The sequence below is a fragment of the Phalangium opilio genome, unplaced genomic scaffold (assembly GCF_054372755.1).
Source record: "Phalangium opilio isolate 3A_F unplaced genomic scaffold, DU_Popi_V2 ptg000500l_1, whole genome shotgun sequence".
In the NCBI taxonomy this organism is placed as follows: Eukaryota; Metazoa; Arthropoda; class Arachnida; order Opiliones; family Phalangiidae; genus Phalangium; species Phalangium opilio.
Window position 1 is genome coordinate 992501 of NW_028324238.1, and position 23528 is coordinate 1016028.

At 42.7% G+C, this 23528-nt stretch overlaps 56 non-coding genes across 56 annotated transcripts; all 56 read left to right on the forward strand.

Annotated features, from left to right (window-relative positions):
* Nucleotides 1-39: 39 nt before the first annotated feature.
* Nucleotides 40-112, forward strand: TRNAF-GAA (transfer RNA phenylalanine (anticodon GAA)). Its single transcript has one exon. It is a non-coding gene; the product is annotated as a tRNA-Phe (tRNA).
* Nucleotides 113-190: 78 nt separating this feature from the next.
* Nucleotides 191-263, forward strand: TRNAF-GAA (transfer RNA phenylalanine (anticodon GAA)). The gene has a single exon. It is a non-coding gene; the product is annotated as a tRNA-Phe (tRNA).
* Nucleotides 264-341: 78 nt separating this feature from the next.
* On the forward strand, nt 342-414 carry TRNAF-GAA (transfer RNA phenylalanine (anticodon GAA)). The gene has a single exon. It is a non-coding gene; the product is annotated as a tRNA-Phe (tRNA).
* A 1428-nt stretch (nt 415-1842) lies between these two features.
* TRNAF-GAA (transfer RNA phenylalanine (anticodon GAA)) lies at nt 1843-1915 on the forward strand. The gene has a single exon. It is a non-coding gene; the product is annotated as a tRNA-Phe (tRNA).
* A 228-nt stretch (nt 1916-2143) lies between these two features.
* Nucleotides 2144-2216, forward strand: TRNAF-GAA (transfer RNA phenylalanine (anticodon GAA)). Its single transcript has one exon. It is a non-coding gene; the product is annotated as a tRNA-Phe (tRNA).
* A 76-nt stretch (nt 2217-2292) lies between these two features.
* Nucleotides 2293-2365, forward strand: TRNAF-GAA (transfer RNA phenylalanine (anticodon GAA)). Its single transcript has one exon. It is a non-coding gene; the product is annotated as a tRNA-Phe (tRNA).
* Nucleotides 2366-2443: 78 nt separating this feature from the next.
* Nucleotides 2444-2516, forward strand: TRNAF-GAA (transfer RNA phenylalanine (anticodon GAA)). The gene has a single exon. It is a non-coding gene; the product is annotated as a tRNA-Phe (tRNA).
* A 78-nt stretch (nt 2517-2594) lies between these two features.
* Nucleotides 2595-2667, forward strand: TRNAF-GAA (transfer RNA phenylalanine (anticodon GAA)). Its single transcript has one exon. It is a non-coding gene; the product is annotated as a tRNA-Phe (tRNA).
* Nucleotides 2668-2893: 226 nt separating this feature from the next.
* Nucleotides 2894-2966, forward strand: TRNAS-GGA (transfer RNA serine (anticodon GGA)). Its single transcript has one exon. It is a non-coding gene; the product is annotated as a tRNA-Ser (tRNA).
* A 379-nt stretch (nt 2967-3345) lies between these two features.
* On the forward strand, nt 3346-3418 carry TRNAS-GGA (transfer RNA serine (anticodon GGA)). Its single transcript has one exon. It is a non-coding gene; the product is annotated as a tRNA-Ser (tRNA).
* Nucleotides 3419-4095: 677 nt separating this feature from the next.
* Nucleotides 4096-4168, forward strand: TRNAY-GUA (transfer RNA tyrosine (anticodon GUA)). The gene has a single exon. It is a non-coding gene; the product is annotated as a tRNA-Tyr (tRNA).
* A 679-nt stretch (nt 4169-4847) lies between these two features.
* On the forward strand, nt 4848-4920 carry TRNAF-GAA (transfer RNA phenylalanine (anticodon GAA)). The gene has a single exon. It is a non-coding gene; the product is annotated as a tRNA-Phe (tRNA).
* A 530-nt stretch (nt 4921-5450) lies between these two features.
* TRNAF-GAA (transfer RNA phenylalanine (anticodon GAA)) lies at nt 5451-5523 on the forward strand. The gene has a single exon. It is a non-coding gene; the product is annotated as a tRNA-Phe (tRNA).
* A 529-nt stretch (nt 5524-6052) lies between these two features.
* Nucleotides 6053-6125, forward strand: TRNAF-GAA (transfer RNA phenylalanine (anticodon GAA)). The gene has a single exon. It is a non-coding gene; the product is annotated as a tRNA-Phe (tRNA).
* Nucleotides 6126-6203: 78 nt separating this feature from the next.
* Nucleotides 6204-6276, forward strand: TRNAF-GAA (transfer RNA phenylalanine (anticodon GAA)). Its single transcript has one exon. It is a non-coding gene; the product is annotated as a tRNA-Phe (tRNA).
* A 680-nt stretch (nt 6277-6956) lies between these two features.
* Nucleotides 6957-7029, forward strand: TRNAS-GGA (transfer RNA serine (anticodon GGA)). The gene has a single exon. It is a non-coding gene; the product is annotated as a tRNA-Ser (tRNA).
* Nucleotides 7030-7706: 677 nt separating this feature from the next.
* On the forward strand, nt 7707-7779 carry TRNAY-GUA (transfer RNA tyrosine (anticodon GUA)). Its single transcript has one exon. It is a non-coding gene; the product is annotated as a tRNA-Tyr (tRNA).
* A 679-nt stretch (nt 7780-8458) lies between these two features.
* Nucleotides 8459-8531, forward strand: TRNAF-GAA (transfer RNA phenylalanine (anticodon GAA)). Its single transcript has one exon. It is a non-coding gene; the product is annotated as a tRNA-Phe (tRNA).
* A 530-nt stretch (nt 8532-9061) lies between these two features.
* TRNAF-GAA (transfer RNA phenylalanine (anticodon GAA)) lies at nt 9062-9134 on the forward strand. Its single transcript has one exon. It is a non-coding gene; the product is annotated as a tRNA-Phe (tRNA).
* Nucleotides 9135-10114: 980 nt separating this feature from the next.
* Nucleotides 10115-10187, forward strand: TRNAF-GAA (transfer RNA phenylalanine (anticodon GAA)). The gene has a single exon. It is a non-coding gene; the product is annotated as a tRNA-Phe (tRNA).
* Nucleotides 10188-10717: 530 nt separating this feature from the next.
* On the forward strand, nt 10718-10790 carry TRNAF-GAA (transfer RNA phenylalanine (anticodon GAA)). Its single transcript has one exon. It is a non-coding gene; the product is annotated as a tRNA-Phe (tRNA).
* A 529-nt stretch (nt 10791-11319) lies between these two features.
* On the forward strand, nt 11320-11392 carry TRNAF-GAA (transfer RNA phenylalanine (anticodon GAA)). The gene has a single exon. It is a non-coding gene; the product is annotated as a tRNA-Phe (tRNA).
* A 78-nt stretch (nt 11393-11470) lies between these two features.
* On the forward strand, nt 11471-11543 carry TRNAF-GAA (transfer RNA phenylalanine (anticodon GAA)). The gene has a single exon. It is a non-coding gene; the product is annotated as a tRNA-Phe (tRNA).
* Nucleotides 11544-11621: 78 nt separating this feature from the next.
* Nucleotides 11622-11694, forward strand: TRNAF-GAA (transfer RNA phenylalanine (anticodon GAA)). Its single transcript has one exon. It is a non-coding gene; the product is annotated as a tRNA-Phe (tRNA).
* A 77-nt stretch (nt 11695-11771) lies between these two features.
* On the forward strand, nt 11772-11844 carry TRNAF-GAA (transfer RNA phenylalanine (anticodon GAA)). Its single transcript has one exon. It is a non-coding gene; the product is annotated as a tRNA-Phe (tRNA).
* Nucleotides 11845-11922: 78 nt separating this feature from the next.
* Nucleotides 11923-11995, forward strand: TRNAF-GAA (transfer RNA phenylalanine (anticodon GAA)). Its single transcript has one exon. It is a non-coding gene; the product is annotated as a tRNA-Phe (tRNA).
* A 77-nt stretch (nt 11996-12072) lies between these two features.
* On the forward strand, nt 12073-12145 carry TRNAF-GAA (transfer RNA phenylalanine (anticodon GAA)). Its single transcript has one exon. It is a non-coding gene; the product is annotated as a tRNA-Phe (tRNA).
* Nucleotides 12146-12223: 78 nt separating this feature from the next.
* TRNAV-GAC (transfer RNA valine (anticodon GAC)) lies at nt 12224-12296 on the forward strand. Its single transcript has one exon. It is a non-coding gene; the product is annotated as a tRNA-Val (tRNA).
* A 377-nt stretch (nt 12297-12673) lies between these two features.
* On the forward strand, nt 12674-12746 carry TRNAF-GAA (transfer RNA phenylalanine (anticodon GAA)). The gene has a single exon. It is a non-coding gene; the product is annotated as a tRNA-Phe (tRNA).
* Nucleotides 12747-12972: 226 nt separating this feature from the next.
* Nucleotides 12973-13045, forward strand: TRNAF-GAA (transfer RNA phenylalanine (anticodon GAA)). The gene has a single exon. It is a non-coding gene; the product is annotated as a tRNA-Phe (tRNA).
* Nucleotides 13046-13123: 78 nt separating this feature from the next.
* On the forward strand, nt 13124-13196 carry TRNAF-GAA (transfer RNA phenylalanine (anticodon GAA)). The gene has a single exon. It is a non-coding gene; the product is annotated as a tRNA-Phe (tRNA).
* A 77-nt stretch (nt 13197-13273) lies between these two features.
* Nucleotides 13274-13346, forward strand: TRNAF-GAA (transfer RNA phenylalanine (anticodon GAA)). Its single transcript has one exon. It is a non-coding gene; the product is annotated as a tRNA-Phe (tRNA).
* A 78-nt stretch (nt 13347-13424) lies between these two features.
* On the forward strand, nt 13425-13497 carry TRNAF-GAA (transfer RNA phenylalanine (anticodon GAA)). Its single transcript has one exon. It is a non-coding gene; the product is annotated as a tRNA-Phe (tRNA).
* A 678-nt stretch (nt 13498-14175) lies between these two features.
* On the forward strand, nt 14176-14248 carry TRNAF-GAA (transfer RNA phenylalanine (anticodon GAA)). Its single transcript has one exon. It is a non-coding gene; the product is annotated as a tRNA-Phe (tRNA).
* Nucleotides 14249-14625: 377 nt separating this feature from the next.
* TRNAY-GUA (transfer RNA tyrosine (anticodon GUA)) lies at nt 14626-14698 on the forward strand. Its single transcript has one exon. It is a non-coding gene; the product is annotated as a tRNA-Tyr (tRNA).
* A 679-nt stretch (nt 14699-15377) lies between these two features.
* TRNAF-GAA (transfer RNA phenylalanine (anticodon GAA)) lies at nt 15378-15450 on the forward strand. Its single transcript has one exon. It is a non-coding gene; the product is annotated as a tRNA-Phe (tRNA).
* Nucleotides 15451-15980: 530 nt separating this feature from the next.
* On the forward strand, nt 15981-16053 carry TRNAF-GAA (transfer RNA phenylalanine (anticodon GAA)). Its single transcript has one exon. It is a non-coding gene; the product is annotated as a tRNA-Phe (tRNA).
* A 529-nt stretch (nt 16054-16582) lies between these two features.
* TRNAF-GAA (transfer RNA phenylalanine (anticodon GAA)) lies at nt 16583-16655 on the forward strand. Its single transcript has one exon. It is a non-coding gene; the product is annotated as a tRNA-Phe (tRNA).
* A 78-nt stretch (nt 16656-16733) lies between these two features.
* On the forward strand, nt 16734-16806 carry TRNAF-GAA (transfer RNA phenylalanine (anticodon GAA)). The gene has a single exon. It is a non-coding gene; the product is annotated as a tRNA-Phe (tRNA).
* Nucleotides 16807-16884: 78 nt separating this feature from the next.
* TRNAF-GAA (transfer RNA phenylalanine (anticodon GAA)) lies at nt 16885-16957 on the forward strand. Its single transcript has one exon. It is a non-coding gene; the product is annotated as a tRNA-Phe (tRNA).
* Nucleotides 16958-17034: 77 nt separating this feature from the next.
* Nucleotides 17035-17107, forward strand: TRNAF-GAA (transfer RNA phenylalanine (anticodon GAA)). The gene has a single exon. It is a non-coding gene; the product is annotated as a tRNA-Phe (tRNA).
* A 78-nt stretch (nt 17108-17185) lies between these two features.
* TRNAF-GAA (transfer RNA phenylalanine (anticodon GAA)) lies at nt 17186-17258 on the forward strand. Its single transcript has one exon. It is a non-coding gene; the product is annotated as a tRNA-Phe (tRNA).
* Nucleotides 17259-17335: 77 nt separating this feature from the next.
* On the forward strand, nt 17336-17408 carry TRNAF-GAA (transfer RNA phenylalanine (anticodon GAA)). Its single transcript has one exon. It is a non-coding gene; the product is annotated as a tRNA-Phe (tRNA).
* A 78-nt stretch (nt 17409-17486) lies between these two features.
* TRNAV-GAC (transfer RNA valine (anticodon GAC)) lies at nt 17487-17559 on the forward strand. Its single transcript has one exon. It is a non-coding gene; the product is annotated as a tRNA-Val (tRNA).
* Nucleotides 17560-17936: 377 nt separating this feature from the next.
* On the forward strand, nt 17937-18009 carry TRNAF-GAA (transfer RNA phenylalanine (anticodon GAA)). Its single transcript has one exon. It is a non-coding gene; the product is annotated as a tRNA-Phe (tRNA).
* Nucleotides 18010-18235: 226 nt separating this feature from the next.
* On the forward strand, nt 18236-18308 carry TRNAF-GAA (transfer RNA phenylalanine (anticodon GAA)). The gene has a single exon. It is a non-coding gene; the product is annotated as a tRNA-Phe (tRNA).
* A 78-nt stretch (nt 18309-18386) lies between these two features.
* Nucleotides 18387-18459, forward strand: TRNAF-GAA (transfer RNA phenylalanine (anticodon GAA)). The gene has a single exon. It is a non-coding gene; the product is annotated as a tRNA-Phe (tRNA).
* A 77-nt stretch (nt 18460-18536) lies between these two features.
* On the forward strand, nt 18537-18609 carry TRNAF-GAA (transfer RNA phenylalanine (anticodon GAA)). Its single transcript has one exon. It is a non-coding gene; the product is annotated as a tRNA-Phe (tRNA).
* A 78-nt stretch (nt 18610-18687) lies between these two features.
* TRNAF-GAA (transfer RNA phenylalanine (anticodon GAA)) lies at nt 18688-18760 on the forward strand. The gene has a single exon. It is a non-coding gene; the product is annotated as a tRNA-Phe (tRNA).
* A 377-nt stretch (nt 18761-19137) lies between these two features.
* TRNAF-GAA (transfer RNA phenylalanine (anticodon GAA)) lies at nt 19138-19210 on the forward strand. The gene has a single exon. It is a non-coding gene; the product is annotated as a tRNA-Phe (tRNA).
* Nucleotides 19211-20338: 1128 nt separating this feature from the next.
* TRNAF-GAA (transfer RNA phenylalanine (anticodon GAA)) lies at nt 20339-20411 on the forward strand. The gene has a single exon. It is a non-coding gene; the product is annotated as a tRNA-Phe (tRNA).
* Nucleotides 20412-21091: 680 nt separating this feature from the next.
* On the forward strand, nt 21092-21164 carry TRNAF-GAA (transfer RNA phenylalanine (anticodon GAA)). The gene has a single exon. It is a non-coding gene; the product is annotated as a tRNA-Phe (tRNA).
* Nucleotides 21165-21542: 378 nt separating this feature from the next.
* On the forward strand, nt 21543-21615 carry TRNAF-GAA (transfer RNA phenylalanine (anticodon GAA)). Its single transcript has one exon. It is a non-coding gene; the product is annotated as a tRNA-Phe (tRNA).
* A 518-nt stretch (nt 21616-22133) lies between these two features.
* On the forward strand, nt 22134-22206 carry TRNAF-GAA (transfer RNA phenylalanine (anticodon GAA)). The gene has a single exon. It is a non-coding gene; the product is annotated as a tRNA-Phe (tRNA).
* Nucleotides 22207-22735: 529 nt separating this feature from the next.
* Nucleotides 22736-22808, forward strand: TRNAF-GAA (transfer RNA phenylalanine (anticodon GAA)). The gene has a single exon. It is a non-coding gene; the product is annotated as a tRNA-Phe (tRNA).
* Nucleotides 22809-22885: 77 nt separating this feature from the next.
* TRNAF-GAA (transfer RNA phenylalanine (anticodon GAA)) lies at nt 22886-22958 on the forward strand. Its single transcript has one exon. It is a non-coding gene; the product is annotated as a tRNA-Phe (tRNA).
* Nucleotides 22959-23528: the final 570 nt, after the last annotated feature.

A 23528-nucleotide genomic window follows, 5' to 3' on the forward strand; every position in this document is an offset into this window, starting at 1 on the left:
TTATTTCCAAAGGAAAGTTTCCTGGTTGCATGAAAAAGAGCCGAAATAGCTCAGTTGGGAGAGCGTTAGACTGAAGATCTAAAGGTCCCTGGTTCGATCCCGGGTTTCGGCAATATGAAATCTTTTTGGATCGTATACCTTAAAGTAAATTGTTTGCTTCTGTAAAGTTTCCCTGTTTGAATGAAAGAGAGCCGAAATAGCTCAGTTGGGAGAGCGTTAGACTGAAGATCTAAAGGTCCCTGGTTCGATCCCGGGTTTCGGCAATATGAAATCTTTTTGGATCGTGTACCTTAAAGTAAATTATTTGCTTCAGCAAAGTTTCCCTGTTTGCATGAAAGAGAGCCGAAATAGCTCAGTTGGGAGAGCGTTAGACTGAAGATCTAAAGGTCCATGGTTCGATCCCGGGTTTCGGCAATATGAAATCTTTTTGGATCGTGTATCTTAAAGTAAATTATTTCCAAAGGAAAGTTTCCTGGTTGCATGAAAAAGAGCCGAAATAGCTCAGGTGGGAGAGCGTTAGACTGAAGATCTAAAGGTCCGTGGTTCGATCGCGGGTTTCGGCAATATGAAATCTTTTTGGATCGTGTATCTTAAAGTAAATTATTTCCAAATGAAAGTTTCCCTGGTTGCATGAAAAAGACCCGAAATAGCTCAGTTTGGTGAGCGTTAGACTGAAGATCTAAAGGTCCCTGGTTCGATCACGGGTTACGGCAACAAGAAAGGCTTTTGGGTCGTATACAATAACGTAAACTGTTTTCCTATGCCAAGTTACCCTGGTTGCGTGAAAAAGAGCCGAAATAGCTCAGTTGGGAGATCGTTAGACTGAAGACTTAAAGGTCCCTGGTTCGTTCCCGGGTTTCGGCAAAAAGAAAGGCTTTTGGGTCGTATACATTAAAGTAAACTGTTTTCCTATGCAAAGTTTCCCTGATTGCAGGAAAAGAGCCGAAATAACTCAGTTGGGAGAGCGTTAGACTGAAGATCTAAAGGTCCGTGGTTCGATCGCGGGTTTCGGCAATATGAAATCTTTTTGGATCGTGTATCTTAAAGTAAATTATTTCCAAATGAAAGTTTCCCTGGTTGCATGAAAAGACCCGAAATAGCTCAGTTTGGAGAGCGTTAGACTGAAGATTTAAAGGTCCCTGGTTCGATCCCGGGTTACGGCAACAAGAAAGGCTTTTGGGTCGTATACATTAAAGAAAACCGTTTTCCTATGCAAAGTTTCCCTGGTTGCGTGAAAAAGAGCCGAAATAGCTCAGTTGGGAGAGCGTTAGACTGAAGACTTAAAGGTCCATGGTTCGATCCCGGGTTTCGGCAATATGAAATCTTTTTGGATCGTGTATCTTAAAGTAAATTATTTCCAAAGGAAAGTTTCCTGGTTGCATGAAAAAGAGCCGAAATAGCTCAGTTGGGAGAGCGTTAGACTGAAGATCTAAAGGTCCGTGGTTCGATCGCGGGTTTCGGCAATATGAAATCTTTTTGGATCGTGTATCTTAAAGTAAATTATTTCCAAATGAAAGTTTCCCTGGTTGCATGAAAAAGACCCGAAATAGCTCAGTTTGGAGAGCGTTAGACTGAAGATCTAAAGGTCCCTGGTTCGATCCCGGGTTACGGCAACAAGAAAGGCTTTTGGGTCGTATACATTAAAGTAAACTGTTTTCCTATGCAAAGTTTCCCTGATTGCAGGAAAAAGAGCCGAAATAACTCAGTTGGGAGAGCGTTAGACTGAAGATCTAAAGGTCCCTGGTTCGATCCCGGGTTTCGGCAACAAGAGAGACTTTTGGGTCGTATACATTAAAGTAAACTGTTTTCCTATGCAAAGTTTCCCTGGTTGCATGAAAAAGAGCCGAAATAGCTCAGTTGGGAGAGCGTTAGACTGAAGATCTAAAGGTCCCTGGTTCGATCCCGGGTTTCGGCAATGTGAAATCGTTTTGGGTCGTGTATCTTAAAGTAAATTATTTCCAAATGAAAGTTTTCCTGGTTGCATGAAAAAGAGCCGAAATAGCTCAGTTTGGTGAGCGTTAGACTGAAGATCTAAAGGTCCCTGGTTCGATCCCGGGTTTCGGCAATATGAAATCTTTTTGGATCGTGTACCTTAAAGTAAATTATTCGCTTCAGTAAAGTTTCCCTGTTTGCATGAAAGAGAGCCGAAATAGCTCAGTTGGGAGAGCGTTAGACTGAAGATCTAAAGGTCCATGGTTCGATCCCGGGTTTCGGCAATATGAAATCTTTTTGGATCGTGTATCTTAAAGTAAATTATTTCCAAAGGAAAGTTTCCTGGTTGCATGAAAAAGAGCCGAAATAGCTCAGTTGGGAGAGCGTTAGACTGAAGATCTAAAGGTCCCTGGTTCGATCCCGGGTTTCGGCAATATGAAATCTTTTTGGATCGTATACCTTAAAGTAAATTATTTGCTTCAGTAAAGTTTCCCTGTTTGAATGAAAGAGAGCCGAAATAGCTCAGTTGGGAGAGCGTTAGACTGAAGATCTAAAGGTCCCTGGTTCGATCCCGGGTTTCGGCAATATGAAATCTTTTTGGATCGTGTACCTTAAAGTTAATTATTTGCTTCAGTAAAGTTTCCCTGTTTGCATGAAAGAGAGCCGAAATAGCTCAGTTGGGAGAGCGTTAGACTGAAGATCTAAAGGTCCATGGTTCGATCCCGGGTTTCGGCAATATGAAATCTTTTTGGATCGTGTATCTTAAAGTAAATTATTTCCAAAGGAAAGTTTCCTGGTTGCATGAAAAAGAGCCGAAATAGCTCAGTTGGGAGAGCGTTAGACTGAAGATCTAAAGGTCCGTGGTTTGATCGCGGGTTTCGGCAATATGAAATCTTTTTGGATCGTGTATCTTAAAGTAAATTATTTCCAAATGAAAGTTTCCCTGGTTGCATGAAAAAGACCCGAAATAGCTCAGTTTGGTGAGCGTTAGACTGGAGATCTTAAGGTCCCTGGTTCGAGCCCGGGTTTCGGCAACAAGAAAGGCTTTTGGGTAGTATCCATTCAAGTAAACTGTTTTCCTATGCAAAGTTTCCCTGGTTGCGTGAAAAAGAGCCGAAATAGCTCAGTTGGGAGAGCGTTAGACTGAAGACTTAAAGGTCCATGGTTCGATCCCGGGTTTCGGCAACAAGAAAGGCTTTTGGGTCGTATACATTAAAGTAAACTGTTTTCCTATGCAAAGTTTCCCTGGTTGCATGAAAAAGAGCCGAAATAGCTCAGTTGGGAGAGCGTTAGACTGAAGATCTAAAGGTCCGTGGCTCGATCGCGGGTTTCGGCAATATGAAATCTTTTTGGATCGTGTATCTTAAAGTAAATTATTTCCAAATGAAAGTTTCCCTGGTTGCATGAAAAAGAGCCGAAATAGCTCAGTTTGGAGAGCGTTAGACTGGAGATCTAAAGGTCCCTGGTTCGATCCCGGGTTACGGCAACAAGAAAGGCTTTTGGGTCGTATACATTAAAGTAAACTGTTTTCCTATGCAAAGTTTCCCTGGTTGCGTGAAAAAGAGCCGAAATAGCTCAGTTGGGAGAGCGTTAGACTGAAGACTTAAAGGTCCATGGTTCGATCCCGGGTTTCGGCAATATGAAATCTTTTTGGATCGTGTATCTTAAAGTAAATTATTTCCAAAGGAAAGTTTCCTGGTTGCATGAAAAAGAGCCGAAATAGCTCAGTTGGGAGAGCGTTAGACTGAAGATCTAAAGGTCCGTGGCTCGATCGCGGGTTTCGGCAATATGAAATCTTTTTGGATCGTGTATCTTAAAGTAAATTATTTTCAAATGAAAGTTTCCCTGGTTGCATGAAAAAGACCCGAAATAGCTCAGTTTGGTGAGCGTTAGACTGAAGATCTAAAGGTCCCTGGTTCGATCCCGGGTTACGGCAACAAGAAAGGCTTTTGGGTCGTATACATTAAAGTAAACTGTTTTCCTATGCAAAGTTTCCCTGGTTGCGTGAAAAAGAGCCGAAATAGCTCAGTTGGGAGAGCGTTAGACTGAAGACTTAAAGGTCCATGGTTCGATCCCGGGTTTCGGCAATATGAAATCTTTTTGGATCGTGTATCTTAAAGTAAATTATTTCCAAAGGAAAGTTTCCTGGTTGCATGAAAAAGAGCCGAAATAGCTCAGTTGGGAGAGCGTTAGACTGTAGATCTAAAGGTCCGTGGCTCGATCGCGGGTTTCGGCAATATGAAATCTTTTTGGATCGTGTATCTTAAAGTAAATTATTTTCAAATGAAAGTTTCCCTGGTTGCATGAAAAAGACCCGAAATAGCTCAGTTTGGTGAGCGTTAGACTGAAGATCTAAAGGTCCCTGGTTCGATCCCGGGTTACGGCAACAAGAAAGGCTTTTGGGTCGTATACAATAACGTAAACTGTTTTCCTATGCCAAGTTTCCCTGGTTGCGTGAAAAAGAGCCGAAATAGCTCAGTTGGGAGAGCGTTAGACTGAAGACTTAAAGGTCCCTGGTTCGTTCCCGGGTTTCGGCAATATGAGATCTTTTTGGATCGTGTATCTTAAAGTAAATTATTTCCAAATGAAAGTTTCCCTGGTTGCATGAAAAAGAGCCGAAATAGCTCAGTTTGGAGAGCGTTAGACTGAAGATCTAAAGGTCCTTGGTTCGATCCCGGGTTACGGCAACAAGAAAGGCTTTTGGGTCGTATACATTAAAGTAAACTGTTTTCCTATGCAAAGTTTCCCTGGTTGCGTGAAAAAGAGCCGAAATAGCTCAGTTGGGAGAGCGTTAGACTGAAGACTTAAAGGTCCCTGGTTCTTCCCGGGTTTCGGCAATATGAAATCTTTTTGGATCGTGTATCTTAAAGTAAATTATTTGCTTCAGTAAAGTTTCCCTGTTTGCATGAAAGAGAGCCGAAATAGCTCAGTTGGGAGAGCGTTAGACTGAAGATCTAAAGGTCCCTGGTTCAATCCCGGGTTTCGGCAACAAGAAAGGCTTTTGGGTCGTGTACATTAAAGTAAACTGTTTTCCTATGCAAAGTTTCCCTAGTTGCAGGAAAAAGAGCCGAAATATCTCAGTTGGAAGAGCGTTAGACTGAAGATCTAAAGGTCCCTGGTTCGATCCCGGGTTTCGGGAACAAGAAAGGCTTTTGGGTCGTATACATTAAAGTAAACTGTTTTCCTATGCAAAGTTTCCCTGGTTGCGTGAAAAAGAGCCGAAATAGCTCAGTTGGGAGAGCGTTAGACTGAAGATCTAAAGGTCCCTGGTTCGGTCCCGGGTTTCGGCAACATGAAATCTTTTTGGGTCGTGTATCTTAAAGTAAATTATTTCCAAAGGAAAGTTTCCCTGGTTGCAGGAACAAGACCCGAAATAGCTCAGTTGAGAGAGCGTTAGACTGAAGTTCTAAAGGTCCCTGGTTCGAGCCCGGGTTTCGGCAACAAGAAAGGCTTTTGGGTCGTATACATTCAAGTAAACTGTTTTCCTATGCAAAGTTTCCCTGGTTGCGTGAAAAAGAGCCGAAATAGCTCAGTTGGGAGAGCGTTAGACTGAAGATCTAAAGTTCCCTGGTTCGATCCCGGGTTTCGGCAATATGAAATCTCTTTGGATCGTGTATCTTAAAGTAAATTATTTCCAAATGAAAGTTTCCCTAGTTGCATGAAAAAGAGCCGAAATAGCTCAGTTGGGAGAGCGTTAGAGTGAAGGTCTAAAGGTCCCTGGTTCGCTCCCGGGTTTCGGCAACAAGAAAGGGTTTTGGGTCGTATACATTAAAGTAATCTGTTTTCCTATGCAAAGTTTCCCTGGTTGCGTGAAAAAGAGCCGAAATAGCTCAGTTGGGAGAGCGTTAGACTGAAGACTTAAAGGTCCCTGGTTCGTTCCCGGGTTTCGGCAATATGAAATCTTTTTGGATCGTGTATCTAAAAGTAAATTATTTCCAAATGAAAGTTTCCCTGGGTGCATGAAAAAGAGCCGAAATAGCTCAGTTGGGAGAGCGTTAGACTGAAGACTTAAAGGTCCCTGGTTCGATCCCGGGTTTCGGCAATATGAAATCTTTTTGGATCGTGTATCTTAAAGTAAATTTTTTGCTTCAGTAAAGTTTCCCTGTTTGGACGAAAGAGAGCCGAAATAGCTCAGTTGGGAGAGCGTTAGACTGAACATCTAAAGGTCCCTGGTTCGATCCCGGGTTTCGGCAACAAGAAAGGCTTTTAGGTCGTATACATTAAAGTAAACTGTTTTCCTATACAAAGTTTCCCTGGTTGCGTGAAAAAGAGCCGAAATAGCTCAGTTGGGAGAGCGTTAGACTGAAGATCTAAAGGTCCCTGGTTCGATCCCGGGTTTCGGCAACAAGAAAGGCTTTTGGGTCGTATACATTAAAGTAAACTGTTTTCCTATGCAAAGTTTCCCTGGTTGCATGAAAAAGAGCCGAAATAGCTCAGTTGGGAGAGCGTTAGACTGAAGATCTAAAGGTCCGTGGTTCGATCGCGGGTTTCGGCAATATGAAATCTTTTTGGATCGTGTATCTTAAAGTAAATTATTTCCAAATGAAAGTTTCCCTGGTTGCATGAAAAAGACCCGAAATAGCTCAGTTTGGTGAGCGTTAGACTGAAGATCTTAAGGTCCCTGGTTCGAGCCCGGGTTTCGGCAACAAGAAAGGCTTTTGGGTAGTATCCATTCAAGTAAACTGTTTTCCTATGCAAAGTTTCCCTGGTTGCGTGAAAAAGAGCCGAAATAGCTCAGTTGGGAGAGCGTTAGACTGAAGACTTAAAGGTCCATGGTTCGATCCCGGGTTTCGGCAACAAGAAAGGCTTTTGGGTCGTATACATTAAAGTAAACTGTTTTCCTATGCAAAGTTTCCCTGGTTGCATGAAAAAGAGCCGAAATAGCTCAGTTGGGAGAGCGTTAGACTGAAGATCTAAAGGTCCGTGGCTCGATCGCGGGTTTCGGCAATATGAAATCTTTTTGGATCGTGTATCTTAAAGTAAATTATTTCCAAATGAAAGTTTCCCTGGTTGCATGAAAAAGAGCCGAAATAGCTCAGTTTGGAGAGCGTTAGACTGGAGATCTAAAGGTCCCTGGTTCGATCCCGGGTTACGGCAACAAGAAAGGCTTTTGGGTCGTATACATTAAAGTAAACTGTTTTCCTATGCAAAGTTTCCCTGGTTGCGTGAAAAAGAGCCGAAATAGCTCAGTTGGGAGAGCGTTAGACTGAAGACTTAAAGGTCCATGGTTCGATCCCGGGTTTCGGCAATATGAAATCTTTTTGGATCGTGTATCTTAAAGTAAATTATTTCCAAAGGAAAGTTTCCTAGTTGCATGAAAAAGAGCCGAAATAGCTCAGTTGGGAGAGCGTTAGACTGAAGATCTAAAGGTCCGTGGCTCGATCGCGGGTTTCGGCAATATGAAATCTTTTTGGATCGTGTATCTTAAAGTAAATTATTTTCAAATGAAAGTTTCCCTGGTTGCATGAAAAAGACCCGAAATAGCTCAGTTTGGTGAGCGTTAGACTGAAGATCTAAAGGTCCCTGGTTCGATCCCGGGTTACGGCAACAAGAAAGGCTTTTGGGTCGTATACATTAAAGTAAACTGTTTTCCTATGCAAAGTTTCCCTGGTTGCGTGAAAAAGAGCCGAAATAGCTCAGTTGGGAGAGCGTTAGACTGAAGACTTAAAGGTCCATGGTTCGATCCCGGGTTTCGGCAATATGAAATCTTTTTGGATCGTGTATCTTAAAGTAAATTATTTCCAAAGGAAAGTTTCCTGGTTGCATGAAAAAGAGCCGAAATAGCTCAGTTGGGAGAGCGTTAGACTGTAGATCTAAAGGTCCGTGGCTCGATCGCGGGTTTCGGCAATATGAAATCTTTTTGGATCGTGTATCTTAAAGTAAATTATTTTCAAATGAAAGTTTCCCTGGTTGCATGAAAAAGACCCGAAATAGCTCAGTTTGGTGAGCGTTAGACTGAAGATCTAAAGGTCCCTGGTTCGATCCCGGGTTACGGCAACAAGAAAGGCTTTTGGGTCGTATACAATAACGTAAACTGTTTTCCTATGCCAAGTTTCCCTGGTTGCGTGAAAAAGAGCCGAAATAGCTCAGTTGGGAGAGCGTTAGACTGAAGACTTAAAGGTCCCTGGTTCGTTCCCGGGTTTCGGCAATATGAGATCTTTTTGGATCGTGTATCTTAAAGTAAATTATTTCCAAATGAAAGTTTCCCTGGTTGCATGAAAAAGAGCCGAAATAGCTCAGTTTGGAGAGCGTTAGACTGAAGATCTAAAGGTCCTTGGTTCGATCCCGGGTTACGGCAACAAGAAAGGCTTTTGGGTCGTATACATTAAAGTAAACTGTTTTCCTATGCAAAGTTTCCCTGGTTGCGTGAAAAAGAGCCGAAATAGCTCAGTTGGGAGAGCGTTAGACTGAAGACTTAAAGGTCCCTGGTTCTTCCCGGGTTTCGGCAATATGAAATCTTTTTGGATCGTGTATCTTAAAGTAAATTATTTGCTTCAGTAAAGTTTCCCTGTTTGCATGAAAGAGAGCCGAAATAGCTCAGTTGGGAGAGCGTTAGACTGAAGATCTAAAGGTCCCTGGTTCAATCCCGGGTTTCGGCAACAAGAAAGGCTTTTGGGTCGTGTACATTAAAGTAAACTGTTTTCCTATGCAAAGTTTCCCTAGTTGCAGGAAAAAGAGCCGAAATATCTCAGTTGGAAGAGCGTTAGACTGAAGATCTAAAGGTCCCTGGTTCGATCCCGGGTTTCGGGAACAAGAAAGGCTTTTGGGTCGTATACATTAAAGTAAACTGTTTTCCTATGCAAAGTTTCCCTGGTTGCGTGAAAAAGAGCCGAAATAGCTCAGTTGGGAGAGCGTTAGACTGAAGATCTAAAGGTCCCTGGTTCGGTCCCGGGTTTCGGCAACATGAAATCTTTTTGGGTCGTGTATCTTAAAGTAAATTATTTCCAAAGGAAAGTTTCCCTGGTTGCAGGAACAAGACCCGAAATAGCTCAGTTGAGAGAGCGTTAGACTGAAGTTCTAAAGGTCCCTGGTTCGAGCCCGGGTTTCGGCAACAAGAAAGGCTTTTGGGTCGTATACATTCAAGTAAACTGTTTTCCTATGCAAAGTTTCCCTGGTTGCGTGAAAAAGAGCCGAAATAGCTCAGTTGGGAGAGCGTTAGACTGAAGATCTAAAGTTCCCTGGTTCGATCCCGGGTTTCGGCAATATGAAATCTCTTTGGATCGTGTATCTTAAAGTAAATTATTTCCAAATGAAAGTTTCCCTAGTTGCATGAAAAAGAGCCGAAATAGCTCAGTTGGGAGAGCGTTAGAGTGAAGGTCTAAAGGTCCCTGGTTCGCTCCCGGGTTTCGGCAACAAGAAAGGGTTTTGGGTCGTATACATTAAAGTAATCTGTTTTCCTATGCAAAGTTTCCCTGGTTGCGTGAAAAAGAGCCGAAATAGCTCAGTTGGGAGAGCGTTAGACTGAAGACTTAAAGGTCCCTGGTTCGTTCCCGGGTTTCGGCAATATGAAATCTTTTTGGATCGTGTATCTAAAAGTAAATTATTTCCAAATGAAAGTTTCCCTAGTTGCATGAAAAAGAGCCGAAATAGCTCAGTTGGGAGAGCGTTAGAGTGAAGGTCTAAAGGTCCCTGGTTCGCTCCCGGGTTTCGGCAACAAGAAAGGGTTTTGGGTCGTATACATTAAAGTAAACTGTTTTCCTATGCCAAGTTTCCCTGGTTGCGTGAAAAAGAGCCGAAATAGCTCAGTTGGGAGAGCGTTAGACTGAAGACTTAAAGGTCCCTGGTTCGTTCCCGGGTTTCGGCAATATGAGATCTTTTTGGATCGTGTATCTTAAAGTAAATTATTTCCAAATGAAAGTTTCCCTGGTTGCATGAAAAAGAGCCGAAATAGCTCAGTTTGGAGAGCGTTAGACTGAAGATCTAAAGGTCCTTGGTTCGATCCCGGGTTACGGCAACAAGAAAGGCTTTTGGGTCGTATACATTAAAGTAAACTGTTTTCCTATGCAAAGTTTCCCTGGTTGCGTGAAAAAGAGCCGAAATAGCTCAGTTGGGAGAGCGTTAGACTGAAGACTTAAAGGTCCCTGGTTCTTCCCGGGTTTCGGCAATATGAAATCTTTTTGGATCGTGTATCTTAAAGTAAATTATTTGCTTCAGTAAAGTTTCCCTGTTTGCATGAAAGAGAGCCGAAATAGCTCAGTTGGGAGAGCGTTAGACTGAAGATCTAAAGGTCCCTGGTTCAATCCCGGGTTTCGGCAACAAGAAAGGCTTTTGGGTCGTGTACATTAAAGTAAACTGTTTTCCTATGCAAAGTTTCCCTAGTTGCAGGAAAAAGAGCCGAAATATCTCAGTTGGAAGAGCGTTAGACTGAAGATCTAAAGGTCCCTGGTTCGATCCCGGGTTTCGGGAACAAGAAAGGCTTTTGGGTCGTATACATTAAAGTAAACTGTTTTCCTATGCAAAGTTTCCCTGGTTGCGTGAAAAAGAGCCGAAATAGCTCAGTTGGGAGAGCGTTAGACTGAAGATCTAAAGGTCCCTGGTTCGGTCCCGGGTTTCGGCAACATGAAATCTTTTTGGGTCGTGTATCTTAAAGTAAATTATTTCCAAAGGAAAGTTTCCCTGGTTGCAGGAACAAGACCCGAAATAGCTCAGTTGAGAGAGCGTTAGACTGAAGTTCTAAAGGTCCCTGGTTCGAGCCCGGGTTTCGGCAACAAGAAAGGCTTTTGGGTCGTATACATTCAAGTAAACTGTTTTCCTATGCAAAGTTTCCCTGGTTGCGTGAAAAAGAGCCGAAATAGCTCAGTTGGGAGAGCGTTAGACTGAAGATCTAAAGTTCCCTGGTTCGATCCCGGGTTTCGGCAATATGAAATCTCTTTGGATCGTGTATCTTAAAGTAAATTATTTCCAAATGAAAGTTTCCCTAGTTGCATGAAAAAGAGCCGAAATAGCTCAGTTGGGAGAGCGTTAGAGTGAAGGTCTAAAGGTCCCTGGTTCGCTCCCGGGTTTCGGCAACAAGAAAGGGTTTTGGGTCGTATACATTAAAGTAATCTGTTTTCCTATGCAAAGTTTCCCTGGTTGCGTGAAAAAGAGCCGAAATAGCTCAGTTGGGAGAGCGTTAGACTGAAGACTTAAAGGTCCCTGGTTCGTTCCCGGGTTTCGGCAATATGAAATCTTTTTGGATCGTGTATCTAAAAGTAAATTATTTCCAAATGAAAGTTTCCCTGGGTGCATGAAAAAGAGCCGAAATAGCTCAGTTGGGAGAGCGTTAGACTGAAGACTTAAAGGTCCCTGGTTCGATCCCGGGTTTCGGCAATATGAAATCTTTTTGGATCGTGTATCTTAAAGTAAATTTTTTGCTTCAGTAAAGTTTCCCTGTTTGGACGAAAGAGAGCCGAAATAGCTCAGTTGGGAGAGCGTTAGACTGAACATCTAAAGGTCCCTGGTTCGATCCCGGGTTTCGGCAACAAGAAAGGCTTTTAGGTCGTATACATTAAAGTAAACTGTTTTCCTATACAAAGTTTCCCTGGTTGCGTGAAAAAGAGCCGAAATAGCTCAGTTGGGAGAGCGTTAGACTGAAGATCTAAAGGTCCCTGGTTCGATCCCGGGTTTCGGCAACAAGAAAGGCTTTTGGGTCGTATACATTAAAGTAAACTGTTTTCCTATGCAAAGTTTCCCTGGTTGCATGAAAAAGAGCCGAAATAGCTCAGTTGGGAGAGCGTTAGACTGAAGATCTAAAGGTCCCCGGTTCGATCCCGGGTTTCGGCAATGTGAAATCTTTTTGGGTCGTGTATCTTAAAGTAAATTATTTCCAAAGGAAAGTTTCCCTGGTTGCATGAACAAGAGCCGAAATAGCTCAGTTGGGAGAGCGTTAGACTGAAGTTCTAAAGGTCCCTGGTTCGAGCCCGGGTTTCGGCAACAAGAAAGGCTTTTGGGTCGTATACATTCAAGTAAACTGTTTTCCTATGCAAAGTTTCCCTGGTTGCGTGAAAAAGAGCCGAAATAGCTCAGTTGGGAGAGCGTTAGACTGAAGATCTAAAGGTCCCTGGTTCGATCCCGGGTTTCGGCAATATGAAATCTCTTTGGATCGTGTATCTTAAAGTAAATTATTTCCAAATGAAAGTTTCCCTGGTTGCATGAAAGAGAGCCGAAATAGCTCAGTTGGGAGAGCGTTAGACTGAAGATCTAAAGGTCCCTGGTTCGATCCCGGGTCTCGGCAATATGAAATCTTTTTGGATCGTATACCTTAAAGTAAATTATTTGCTTCAGTAAAGTTTCCCTGTTTGAATGAAAGAGAGCCGAAATAGCTCAGTTGGGAGAGCGTTAGACTGACGATCTAAAGGTCCATGGTTCGATCCCGGGTTTCGGCAATATGAAATCTTTTTGGATCGTGTATCTTAAAGTAAATTATTTCCAAAGGAAAGTTTCCTGGTTGCATGAAGAACAGCCGAAATAGCTCAGTTGGGAGAGCGTTAGACTGAAGATCTAAAGGTCCGTGGTTCGATCGCGGGTTTCGGCAATATGAAATCTTTTTGGATCGTGTATCTTAAAGTAAATTATTTCCAAATGAAAGTTTCCCTGGTTGCATGAAAAAGAGCCGAAATAGCTCAGTTTGGTGAGCGTTAGACTGAAGATCTAAAGGTCCCTGGTTCGATCCCGGGTTTCGGCAATATGAAATCTTTTTGGATCGTGTACCTTAAAGTAAATTATTTGCTTCAGTAAAGTTTCCCTGTTCGTATGAAAGAGAGCCGAAATAGCTCAGTTGGGAGAGCGTTAGACTGAAGATCTAAAGGTCCATGGTTCGATCCCGGGTTTCGGCAATATGAAATCTTTTTGGATCGTGTATCTTAAAGTAAATTATTTCCAAAGGAAAGTTTCCTGGTTGCATGAAAAAGATACGAAATAGCTCAGTTGGGAGAGCGTTACACTGAAGACTTAAAGGTCCCTGGTTCGTTCCCGGGTTTCGGCAATATGAGATCTTTTTGGATCGTGTATCTTAAAGTAAATTATTTCCAAATGGAAGTTTCCCTGGTTGCATGAAAAAGAGCCGAAATAGCTCAGTTGGGAGAGCGTTAGACTGAAGTTCTAAAGGTCCCTGGTTCGAGCCCGGGTTTCGGCAACAAGAAAGGCTTTTGGGTCGTATACATTCAAGTAAACTGTTTTCCTATGCAAAGTTTCCCTGGTTGCGTGAAAAAGAGCCGAAATAGCTCAGTTGGGAGAGCGTTAGACTGAAGATCTAAAGGTCCCTGGTTCGATCCCGGGTTTCGGCAATATGAAATCTCTTTGGATCGTGTATCTTAAAGTAAATTATTTCCAAATGAAAGTTTCCCTGGTTGCATGAAAAAGAGCCGAAATAGCTCAGTTGGGAGAGCGTTAGACTGAAGATCTAAAGGTCCCTGGTTCGATCCCGGGTCTCGGCAATATGAAATCTTTTTGGATCGTATACCTTAAAGTAAATTATTTGCTTCAGTAAAGTTTCCCTGTTTGAATGAAAGAGAGCCGAAATAGCTCAGTTGGGAGAGCGTTAGACTGAAGATCTAAAGGTCCATGGTTCGATCCCGGGTTTCGGCAATATGAAATCTTTTTGGATCGTGTATCTTAAAGTAAATTATTTCCAAAGGAAAGTTTCCTGGTTGCATGAAGAACAGCCGAAATAGCTCAGTTGGGAGAGCGTTAGACTGAAGATCTAAAGGTCCGTGGTTCGATCGCGGGTTTCGGCAATATGAAATCTTTTTGGATCGTGTATCTTAAAGTAAATTATTTTCAAATGAAAGTTTCCCTGGTTGCATGAAAAAGACCCGAAATAGCTCAGTTTGGTGAGCGTTAGACTGAAGATCTAAAGGTCCCTGGTTCGATCCCGGGTAACGGCAACAAGAAAGGCTTTTGGGTCGTATACAATAACGTAAACTGTTTTCCTATGCCAAGTTTCCCTGGTTGCGTGAAAAAGAGCCGAAATAGCTCAGTTGGGAGAGCGTTAGACTGAAGACTTAAAGGTCCCTGGTTCGTTCCCGGGTTTCGGCAATATGAGATCTTTTTGGATCGTGTATCTTAAAGTAAATTATTTCCAAATGAAAGTTTCCCTGGTTGCATGAAAAAGAGCCGAAATAGCTCAGTTTGGAGAGCGTTAGACTGAAGATCTAAAGGTCCTTGGTTCGATCCCGGGTTACGGCAACAAGAAAGGCTTTTGGGTCGTATACATTAAAGTAAACTGTTTTCCTATGCAAAGTTTCCCTGGTTGCGTGAAAAAGAGCCGAAATAGCTCAGTTGGGAGAGCGTTAGACTGAAGATCTAAAGGTCCCTGGTTCGATCCCGGGTTTCGGCAATATGAAATCTCTTTGGATCGTGTATCTTAAAGTAAATTATTTCCAAATGAAAGTTTCCCTGGTTGCATGAAAAAGAGCCGAAATAGCTCAGTTGGGAGAGCGTTAGACTGAAGATCTAAAGGTCCCTGGTTCGATCCCGGGTTACGGCAACAAGAAAGGCTTTTGGGTCGTATACATTAAAGTAAACTGTTTACCTATGCAAAGTTTCCCTGGTTGCGTGAAAAAGAGCCGAAATAGCTCAGTTGGGAGAGCGTTAGACTGAAGACTTAAAGGTCCATGGTTCGATCCCGGGTTTCGGCAATATGAAATCTTTTTGGATCGTGTATCTTAAAGTAAATTATTTCCAAAGGAAAGTTTCCTGGTTGCATGAAAAAGAGCCGAAATAGCTCAGTTGGGAGAGCGTTAGACTGTAGATCTAAAGGTCCGTGGCTCGATCGCGGGTTTCGGCAATATGAAATCTTTTTGGATCGTGTATCTTAAAGTAAATTATTTTCAAATGAAAGTTTCCCTGGTTGCATGAAAAAGACCCGAAATAGCTCAGTTTGGTGAGCGTTAGACTGAAGATCTAAAGGTCCCTGGTTCGATCCCGGGTTACGGCAACAAGAAAGGCTTTTGGGTCGTATACAATAACGTAAACTGTTTTCCTATGCCAAGTTTCCCTGGTTGCGTGAAAAAGAGCCGAAATAGCTCAGTTGGGAGAGCGTTAGACTGAAGACTTAAAGGTCCCTGGTTCGTTCCCGGGTTTCGGCAATATGAGATCTTTTTGGATCGTGTATCTTAAAGTAAATTATTTCCAAATGAAAGTTTCCCTGGTTGCATGAAAAAGAGCCGAAATAGCTCAGTTTGGAGAGCGTTAGACTGAAGATCTAAAGGTCCTTGGTTCGATCCCGGGTTACGGCAACAAGAAAGGCTTTTGGGTCGTATACATTAAAGTAAACTGTTTTCCTATGCAAAGTTTCCCTGGTTGCGTGAAAAAGAGCCGAAATAGCTCAGTTGGGAGAGCGTTAGACTGAAGACTTAAAGGTCCCTGGTTCTTCCCGGGTTTCGGCAATATGAAATCTTTTTGGATCGTGTATCTTAAAGTAAATTATTTGCTTCAGTAAAGTTTCCCTGTTTGCATGAAAGAGAGCCGAAATAGCTCAGTTGGGAGAGCGTTAGACTGAAGATCTAAAGGTCCCTGGTTCAATCCCGGGTTTCGGCAACAAGAAAGGCTTTTGGGTCGTGTACATTAAAGTAAACTGTTTTCCTATGCAAAGTTTCCCTAGTTGCAGGAAAAAGAGCCGAAATATCTCAGTTGGAAGAGCGTTAGACTGAAGATCTAAAGGTCCCTGGTTCGATCCCGGGTTTCGGGAACAAGAAAGGCTTTTGGGTCGTATACATTAAAGTAAACTGTTTTCCTATGCAAAGTTTCCCTGGTTGCGTGAAAAAGAGCCGAAATAGCTCAGTTGGGAGAGCGTTAGACTGAAGATCTAAAGGTCCCTGGTTCGGTCCCGGGTTTCGGCAACATGAAATCTTTTTGGGTCGTGTATCTTAAAGTAAATTATTTCCAAAGGAAAGTTTCCCTGGTTGCAGGAACAAGACCCGAAATAGCTCAGTTGAGAGAGCGTTAGACTGAAGTTCTAAAGGTCCCTGGTTCGAGCCCGGGTTTCGGCAACAAGAAAGGCTTTTGGGTCGTATACATTCAAGTAAACTGTTTTCCTATGCAAAGTTTCCCTGGTTGCGTGAAAAAGAGCCGAAATAGCTCAGTTGGGAGAGCGTTAGACTGAAGATCTAAAGTTCCCTGGTTCGATCCCGGGTTTCGGCAATATGAAATCTCTTTGGATCGTGTATCTTAAAGTAAATTATTTCCAAATGAAAGTTTCCCTAGTTGCATGAAAAAGAGCCGAAATAGCTCAGTTGGGAGAGCGTTAGAGTGAAGGTCTAAAGGTCCCTGGTTCGCTCCCGGGTTTCGGCAACAAGAAAGGGTTTTGGGTCGTATACATTAAAGTAATCTGTTTTCCTATGCAAAGTTTCCCTGGTTGCGTGAAAAAGAGCCGAAATAGCTCAGTTGGGAGAGCGTTAGACTGAAGACTTAAAGGTCCCTGGTTCGTTCCCGGGTTTCGGCAATATGAAATCTTTTTGGATCGTGTATCTAAAAGTAAATTATTTCCAAATGAAAGTTTCCCTGGGTGCATGAAAAAGAGCCGAAATAGCTCAGTTGGGAGAGCGTTAGACTGAAGACTTAAAGGTCCCTGGTTCGATCCCGGGTTTCGGCAATATGAAATCTTTTTGGATCGTGTATCTTAAAGTAAATTTTTTGCTTCAGTAAAGTTTCCCTGTTTGGACGAAAGAGAGCCGAAATAGCTCAGTTGGGAGAGCGTTAGACTGAACATCTAAAGGTCCCTGGTTCGATCCCGGGTTTCGGCAACAAGAAAGGCTTTTAGGTCGTATACATTAAAGTAAACTGTTTTCCTATACAAAGTTTCCCTGGTTGCGTGAAAAAGAGCCGAAATAGCTCAGTTGGGAGAGCGTTAGACTGAAGATCTAAAGGTCCCTGGTTCGATCCCGGGTTTCGGCAACAAGAAAGGCTTTTGGGTCGTATACATTAAAGTAAACTGTTTTCCTATGCAAAGTTTCCCTGGTTGCATGAAAAAGAGCCGAAATAGCTCAGTTGGGAGAGCGTTAGACTGAAGATCTAAAGGTCCCCGGTTCGATCCCGGGTTTCGGCAATGTGAAATCTTTTTGGGTCGTGTATCTTAAAGTAAATTATTTCCAAAGGAAAGTTTCCCTGGTTGCATGAACAAGAGCCGAAATAGCTCAGTTGGGAGAGCGTTAGACTGAAGTTCTAAAGGTCCCTGGTTCGAGCCCGGGTTTCGGCAACAAGAAAGGCTTTTGGGTCGTATACATTCAAGTAAACTGTTTTCCTATGCAAAGTTTCCCTGGTTGCGTGAAAAAGAGCCGAAATAGCTCAGTTGGGAGAGCGTTAGACTGAAGATCTAAAGGTCCCTGGTTCGATCCCGGGTTTCGGCAATATGAAATCTCTTTGGATCGTGTATCTTAAAGTAAATTATTTCCAAATGAAAGTTTCCCTGGTTGCATGAAAGAGAGCCGAAATAGCTCAGTTGGGAGAGCGTTAGACTGAAGATCTAAAGGTCCCTGGTTCGATCCCGGGTCTCGGCAATATGAAATCTTTTTGGATCGTATACCTTAAAGTAAATTATTTGCTTCAGTAAAGTTTCCCTGTTTGAATGAAAGAGAGCCGAAATAGCTCAGTTGGGAGAGCGTTAGACTGACGATCTAAAGGTCCATGGTTCGATCCCGGGTTTCGGCAATATGAAATCTTTTTGGATCGTGTATCTTAAAGTAAATTATTTCCAAAGGAAAGTTTCCTGGTTGCATGAAGAACAGCCGAAATAGCTCAGTTGGGAGAGCGTTAGACTGAAGATCTAAAGGTCCGTGGTTCGATCGCGGGTTTCGGCAATATGAAATCTTTTTGGATCGTGTATCTTAAAGTAAATTATTTCCAAATGAAAGTTTCCCTGGTTGCATGAAAAAGAGCCGAAATAGCTCAGTTTGGTGAGCGTTAGACTGAAGATCTAAAGGTCCCTGGTTCGATCCCGGGTTTCGGCAATATGAAATCTTTTTGGATCGTGTACCTTAAAGTAAATTATTTGCTTCAGTAAAGTTTCCCTGTTCGTATGAAAGAGAGCCGAAATAGCTCAGTTGGGAGAGCGTTAGACTGAAGATCTAAAGGTCCATGGTTCGATCCCGGGTTTCGGCAATATGAAATCTTTTTGGATCGTGTATCTTAAAGTAAATTATTTCCAAAGGAAAGTTTCCTGGTTGCATGAAAAAGATACGAAATAGCTCAGTTGGGAGAGCGTTACACTGAAGACTTAAAGGTCCCTGGTTCGTTCCCGGGTTTCGGCAATATGAGATCTTTTTGGATCGTGTATCTTAAAGTAAATTATTTCCAAATGGAAGTTTCCCTGGTTGCATGAAAAAGAGCCGAAATAGCTCAGTTGGGAGAGCGTTAGACTGAAGTTCTAAAGGTCCCTGGTTCGAGCCCGGGTTTCGGCAACAAGAAAGGCTTTTGGGTCGTATACATTCAAGTAAACTGTTTTCCTATGCAAAGTTTCCCTGGTTGCGTGAAAAAGAGCCGAAATAGCTCAGTTGGGAGAGCGTTAGACTGAAGATCTAAAGGTCCCTGGTTCGATCCCGGGTTTCGGCAATATGAAATCTCTTTGGATCGTGTATCTTAAAGTAAATTATTTCCAAATGAAAGTTTCCCTGGTTGCATGAAAAAGAGCCGAAATAGCTCAGTTGGGAGAGCGTTAGACTGAAGATCTAAAGGTCCCTGGTTCGATCCCGGGTCTCGGCAATATGAAATCTTTTTGGATCGTATACCTTAAAGTAAATTATTTGCTTCAGTAAAGTTTCCCTGTTTGAATGAAAGAGAGCCGAAATAGCTCAGTTGGGAGAGCGTTAGACTGAAGATCTAAAGGTCCATGGTTCGATCCCGGGTTTCGGCAATATGAAATCTTTTTGGATCGTGTATCTTAAAGTAAATTATTTCCAAAGGAAAGTTTCCTGGTTGCATGAAGAACAGCCGAAATAGCTCAGTTGGGAGAGCGTTAGACTGAAGATCTAAAGGTCCGTGGTTCGATCGCGGGTTTCGGCAATATGAAATCTTTTTGGATCGTGTATCTTAAAGTAAATTATTTCCAAATGAAAGTTTCCCTGGTTGCATGAAAAAGAGCCGAAATAGCTCAGTTTGGTGAGCGTTAGACTGAAGATCTAAAGGTCCCTGGTTCGATCCCGGGTTTCGGCAATATGAAATCTTTTTGGATCGTGTACCTTAAAGTAAATTATTTGCTTCAGTAAAGTTTCCCTGTTCGTATGAAAGAGAGCCGAAATAGCTCAGTTGGGAGAGCGTTAGACTGAAGATCTAAAGGCCCATGGTTCGATCCCGGGTTTCGGCAATATGAAATCTTTTTGGATCGTGTATCTTAAAGTAAATTATTTCCAAAGGAAAGTTTCCTGGTTGCATGAAAAAGAGCCGAAATAGCTCAGTTGGGAGAGCGTTACACTGAAGACTTAAAGGTCCCTGGTTCGTTCCCGGGTTTCGGCAATATGAGATCTTTTTGGATCGTGTATCTTAAAGTAAATTATTTCCAAATGAAAGTTTCCCTGGTTGCATGAAAAAGAGCCGAAATAGCTCAGTTTGGAGAGCGTTAGACTGAAGATCTAAAGGTCCCTGGTTCGATCCCGGGTTACGGCAACAAGAAAGGCTTTTGGGTCGTATACATTAAAGTAAACTGTTTTCCTATGCAAAGTTTCCCTGGTTGCGTGAAAAAGAGCCGAAATAGCTCAGTTGGGAGAGCGTTAGACTGAAGACTTAAAGGTCCATGGTTCGATCCCGGGTTTCGGCAATATGAAATCTTTTTGGATCGTGTATCTTAAAGTAAATTATTTCCAAAGGAAAGTTTCCTGGTTGCATGAAAAAGAGCCGAAATAGCTCAGTTGGGAGAGCGTTAGACTGAAGACTTAAAGGTCCCTGGTTCGTTCCCGGGTTTCGGCAATATGAGATCTTTTTGGATCGTGTATCTTAAAGTTAATTATTTCCAAATGAAAGTTTCCCTGGTTGCATGAAAAAGAGCCGAAATAGCTCAGTTTGGAGAGCGTTAGACTGAAGATCTAAAGGTCCTTGGTTCGATCCCGGGTTACGGCAACAAGAAAGGCTTTTGGGTCGTATACATTAAAGTAAACTGTTTTCCTATGCAAAGTTTCCCTGGTTGCGTGAAAAAGAGCCGAAATAGCTCAGTTGGGAGAGCGTTAGACTGAAGACTTAAAGGTCCCTGGTTCTTCCCGGGTTTCGGCAATATGAAATCTTTTTGGATCGTGTATCTTAAAGTAAATTATTTGCTTCAGTAAAGTTTCCCTGTTTGCATGAAAGAGAGCCGAAATAGCTCAGATGGGAGAGCGTTAGACTGAAGATCTAAAGGTCCCTGTTTCGATTCCGGGTTTCGGCAACACGAGTGGTTTTTGGGTCGTATATCTTTAAGTAAATTATTTGCTTCAGTAAAGTTTCCCTGTTTGCATGAAAGAGAGCCGAAATAGCTCAGTTGGGAGAGCGTTAGACTGAAGATCTAAAGGTCCCTGGTTCAATCCCGGGTTTCGGCAACAAGAAAGGCTTTTGGGTCGTGTACATTAAAGTAAACTGTTTTCCTATGCAAAGTTTCCCTAGTTGCAGGAAAAAGAGCCGAAATATCTCAGTTGGGAGAGCGTTAGACTGAAGATCTAAAGGTCCCTGGTTCGGTCCCGGGTTTCGGCAATATGAAATCTTTTTGGGTCGTGTATCTTAAAGTAAATTATTTCCAAAGGAAAGTTTCCCTGGTTGCATGAACAAGACCCGAAATAGCTCAGTTGGGAGAGCGTTACACTGAAGTTCTAAAGGTCCCTGGTTCGAGCCCGGGTTTCGGCAACAAGAAAGGCTTTTGGGTCGTATACATTCAAGTAAACTGTTTTCCTATGCAAAGTTTCCCTGGTTGCGTGAAAAAGAGCCGAAATAGCTCAGTTGGGAGAGCGTTAGACTGAAGATCTAAAGGTACCTGGTTCGGTCCCGGGTTTCGGCAATATGAAATCTTTTTGGGTCGTGTATCTTAAAGTAAATTATTTCCAAAGGAAAGTTTCCCTGGTTGCATGAACAAGACCCGAAATAGCTCAGTTGGGAGAGCGTTAGACTGAAGTTCTAAAGGTCCCTGGTTCGAGCCCGGGTTTCGGCAACAAGAAAGGCTTTTGGGTCGTATACATTCAAGTAAACTGTTTTCCTATGCAAAGTTTCCCTGGTTGCGTGAACAAGAGCCGAAATAGCTCAGTTGGGAGAGCGTTAGACTGAAGATCTAAAGTTCCCTGGTTCGATCCCGGGTTTCGGCAATATGAAATCTCTTTGGATCGTGTATCTTAAAGTAAATTAATTCCAAATGAAAGTTTCCCTTGTTGCATGAAAAAGAGCCGAAATAGCTCAGTTGGGAGAGCGTTAGACTGAAGGTCTAAAGGTCCCTGGTTCGCTCCCGGGTTTCGGCAACAAGAAAGGCTTTTGGGTCGTATACATTAAAGTAAACTGTTTTCCTATGCAAAGTTTCCCTGGTTGCGTGAAAAAGAGCCGAAATAGCTCAGTTGGGAGAGCGTTAGACTGAAGACTTAAAGGTCCCTGGTTCTTCCCGGGTTTCGGCAATATGAAATCTTTTTGGATCGTGTATCTTAAAGTAAATTATTTGCTTCAGTAAAGTTTCCCTGTTTGCATGAAAGAGAGCCGAAATAGCTCAGTTGGGAGAGCGTTAGACTGAAGATCTAAAGGTCCCTGGTTCAATCCCGGGTTTCGGCAACAAGAAAGGCTTTTGGGTCGTGTACATTAAAGTAAACTGTTTTCCTATGCAAAGTTTCCCTAGTTGCAGGAAAAAGAGCCGAAATATCTCACTTGGAAGAGCGTTAGACTGAAGATCTAAAGGTCCCTGGTTCGATCCCGGGTTTCGGGAACAAGAAAGGCTTTTGGGTCGTATACATTAAAGTAAACTGTTTTCCTATGCAAAGTTTCCCTGGTTGCGTGAAAAAGAGCCGAAATAGCTCAGTTGGGAGAGCGTTAGACTGAAGATCTAAAGGTCCCGGGTTTCGGCAATATGAAATCTTTTTGGGTCGTGTATCTTAAAGTAAATTATTTCCAAAGGAAAGTTTCCCTGGTTGCATGAACAAGACCCGAAATAGCTCAGTTGGGAGAGCGTTACACTGAAGTTCTAAAGGTCCCTGGTTCGAGCCCGGGTTTCGGCAACAAGAAAGGCTTTTGGGTCGTATACATTCAAGTAAACTGTTTTCCTATGCAAAGTTTCCCTGGTTGCGTGAAAAAGAGCCGAAATAGCTCAGTTGGGAGAGCGTTAGACTGAAGATCTAAAGTTCCCTGGTTCGATCCCGGGTTTCGGCAATATGAAATCTCTTTGGATCGTGTATCTTAAAGTAAATTATTTCCAAATGAAAGTTTCCCTTGTTGCATGAAAAAGAGCCGAAATAGCTCAGTTGGGAGAGCGTTAGACTGAAGGTCTAAAGGTCCCTGGTTCGCTCCCGGGTTTCGGCAACAAGAGAGGGTTTTGGGTCGTATACATTAAAGTAAACTGTTTTCCTATGCAAAGTTTCCCTGGTTGCGTGAAAAAGAGCCGAAATAGCTCAGTTGGTAGAGCGTTAGACTGAAGACTTAAAGGTCCCTGGTTCGTTCCCGGGTTTTGGCAATATGAAATCTTTTTGGATCGTGTATCTAAAAGTAAATTATTTCCAAATGAAAGTTTCCCTGGGTGCATGAAAAAGAGCCGAAATAGCTCAGTTGGGAGAGCGTTAGACTGAAGACTTAAAGGTCCCTGGTTCGATCCCGGGTTTCGGCAATATGAAATCTTTTTGGATCGTGTATCTTAAAGTAATTTTTTTGCTTCAGTAAAGTTTCCCTGTTTGGACGAAAGAGAGCCGAAATAGCTCAGTTGGGAGAGCGTTAGACTGAACATCTAAAGGTCCCTGGTTCGATCCCGGGTTTCGGCAACAAGAAAGGCTTTTAGGTCGTATACATTAAAGTAAACTGTTTTCCTATACAAAGTTTCCCTGGTTGCGTGAAAAGAGCCGAAATAGCTCAGTTGGGAGAGCGTTAGACTGAAGATCTAAAGGTCCCTGGTTAGATCCCGGGTTTCGGCAATATGAAATCTTTTTGGATCGTGTATTTTAAAGTAAATTATTTGCTTCAGTAAAGTTTCCCTGTTTGCACGAAAGAGAGCCGAAATAGCTCATTTGGGAGAGCGTTGAACTGAAGATCTAAAGGTCCCTGGTTCGATGCCGGGTTTCGGCAACATGAAATCTTTTTGGATCGTGTATTTTAAAGTAAATTATTTCCAAAGGAAAGTTTCCCTGGTTGCATGAAAAAGAGCCGAAATAGCTCAGTTGGGAGAGCGTTAGACTGAAGATCTAAAGGTCCCTGGTTCGATCCCGGGTTACGGCAACAAGAAAGGCTTTTGGGTCGTATACAATAACGTAAACTGTTTTCCTATGCCAAGTTTCCCTGGTTGCGTGAAAAAGAGCCGAAATAGCTCAGTTGGGAGAGCGTTAGACTGAAGACTTATAGGTCCCTGGTTCGTTCCCGGGTTTCGGCAATATGAGATCTTTTTGGATCGTGTATCTTAAAGTAAATTATTTCCAAATGAAAGTTTCCCTGGTTGCATGAACAAGACCCGAAATAGCTCAGTTGGGAGAGCGTTACACTGAAGTTCT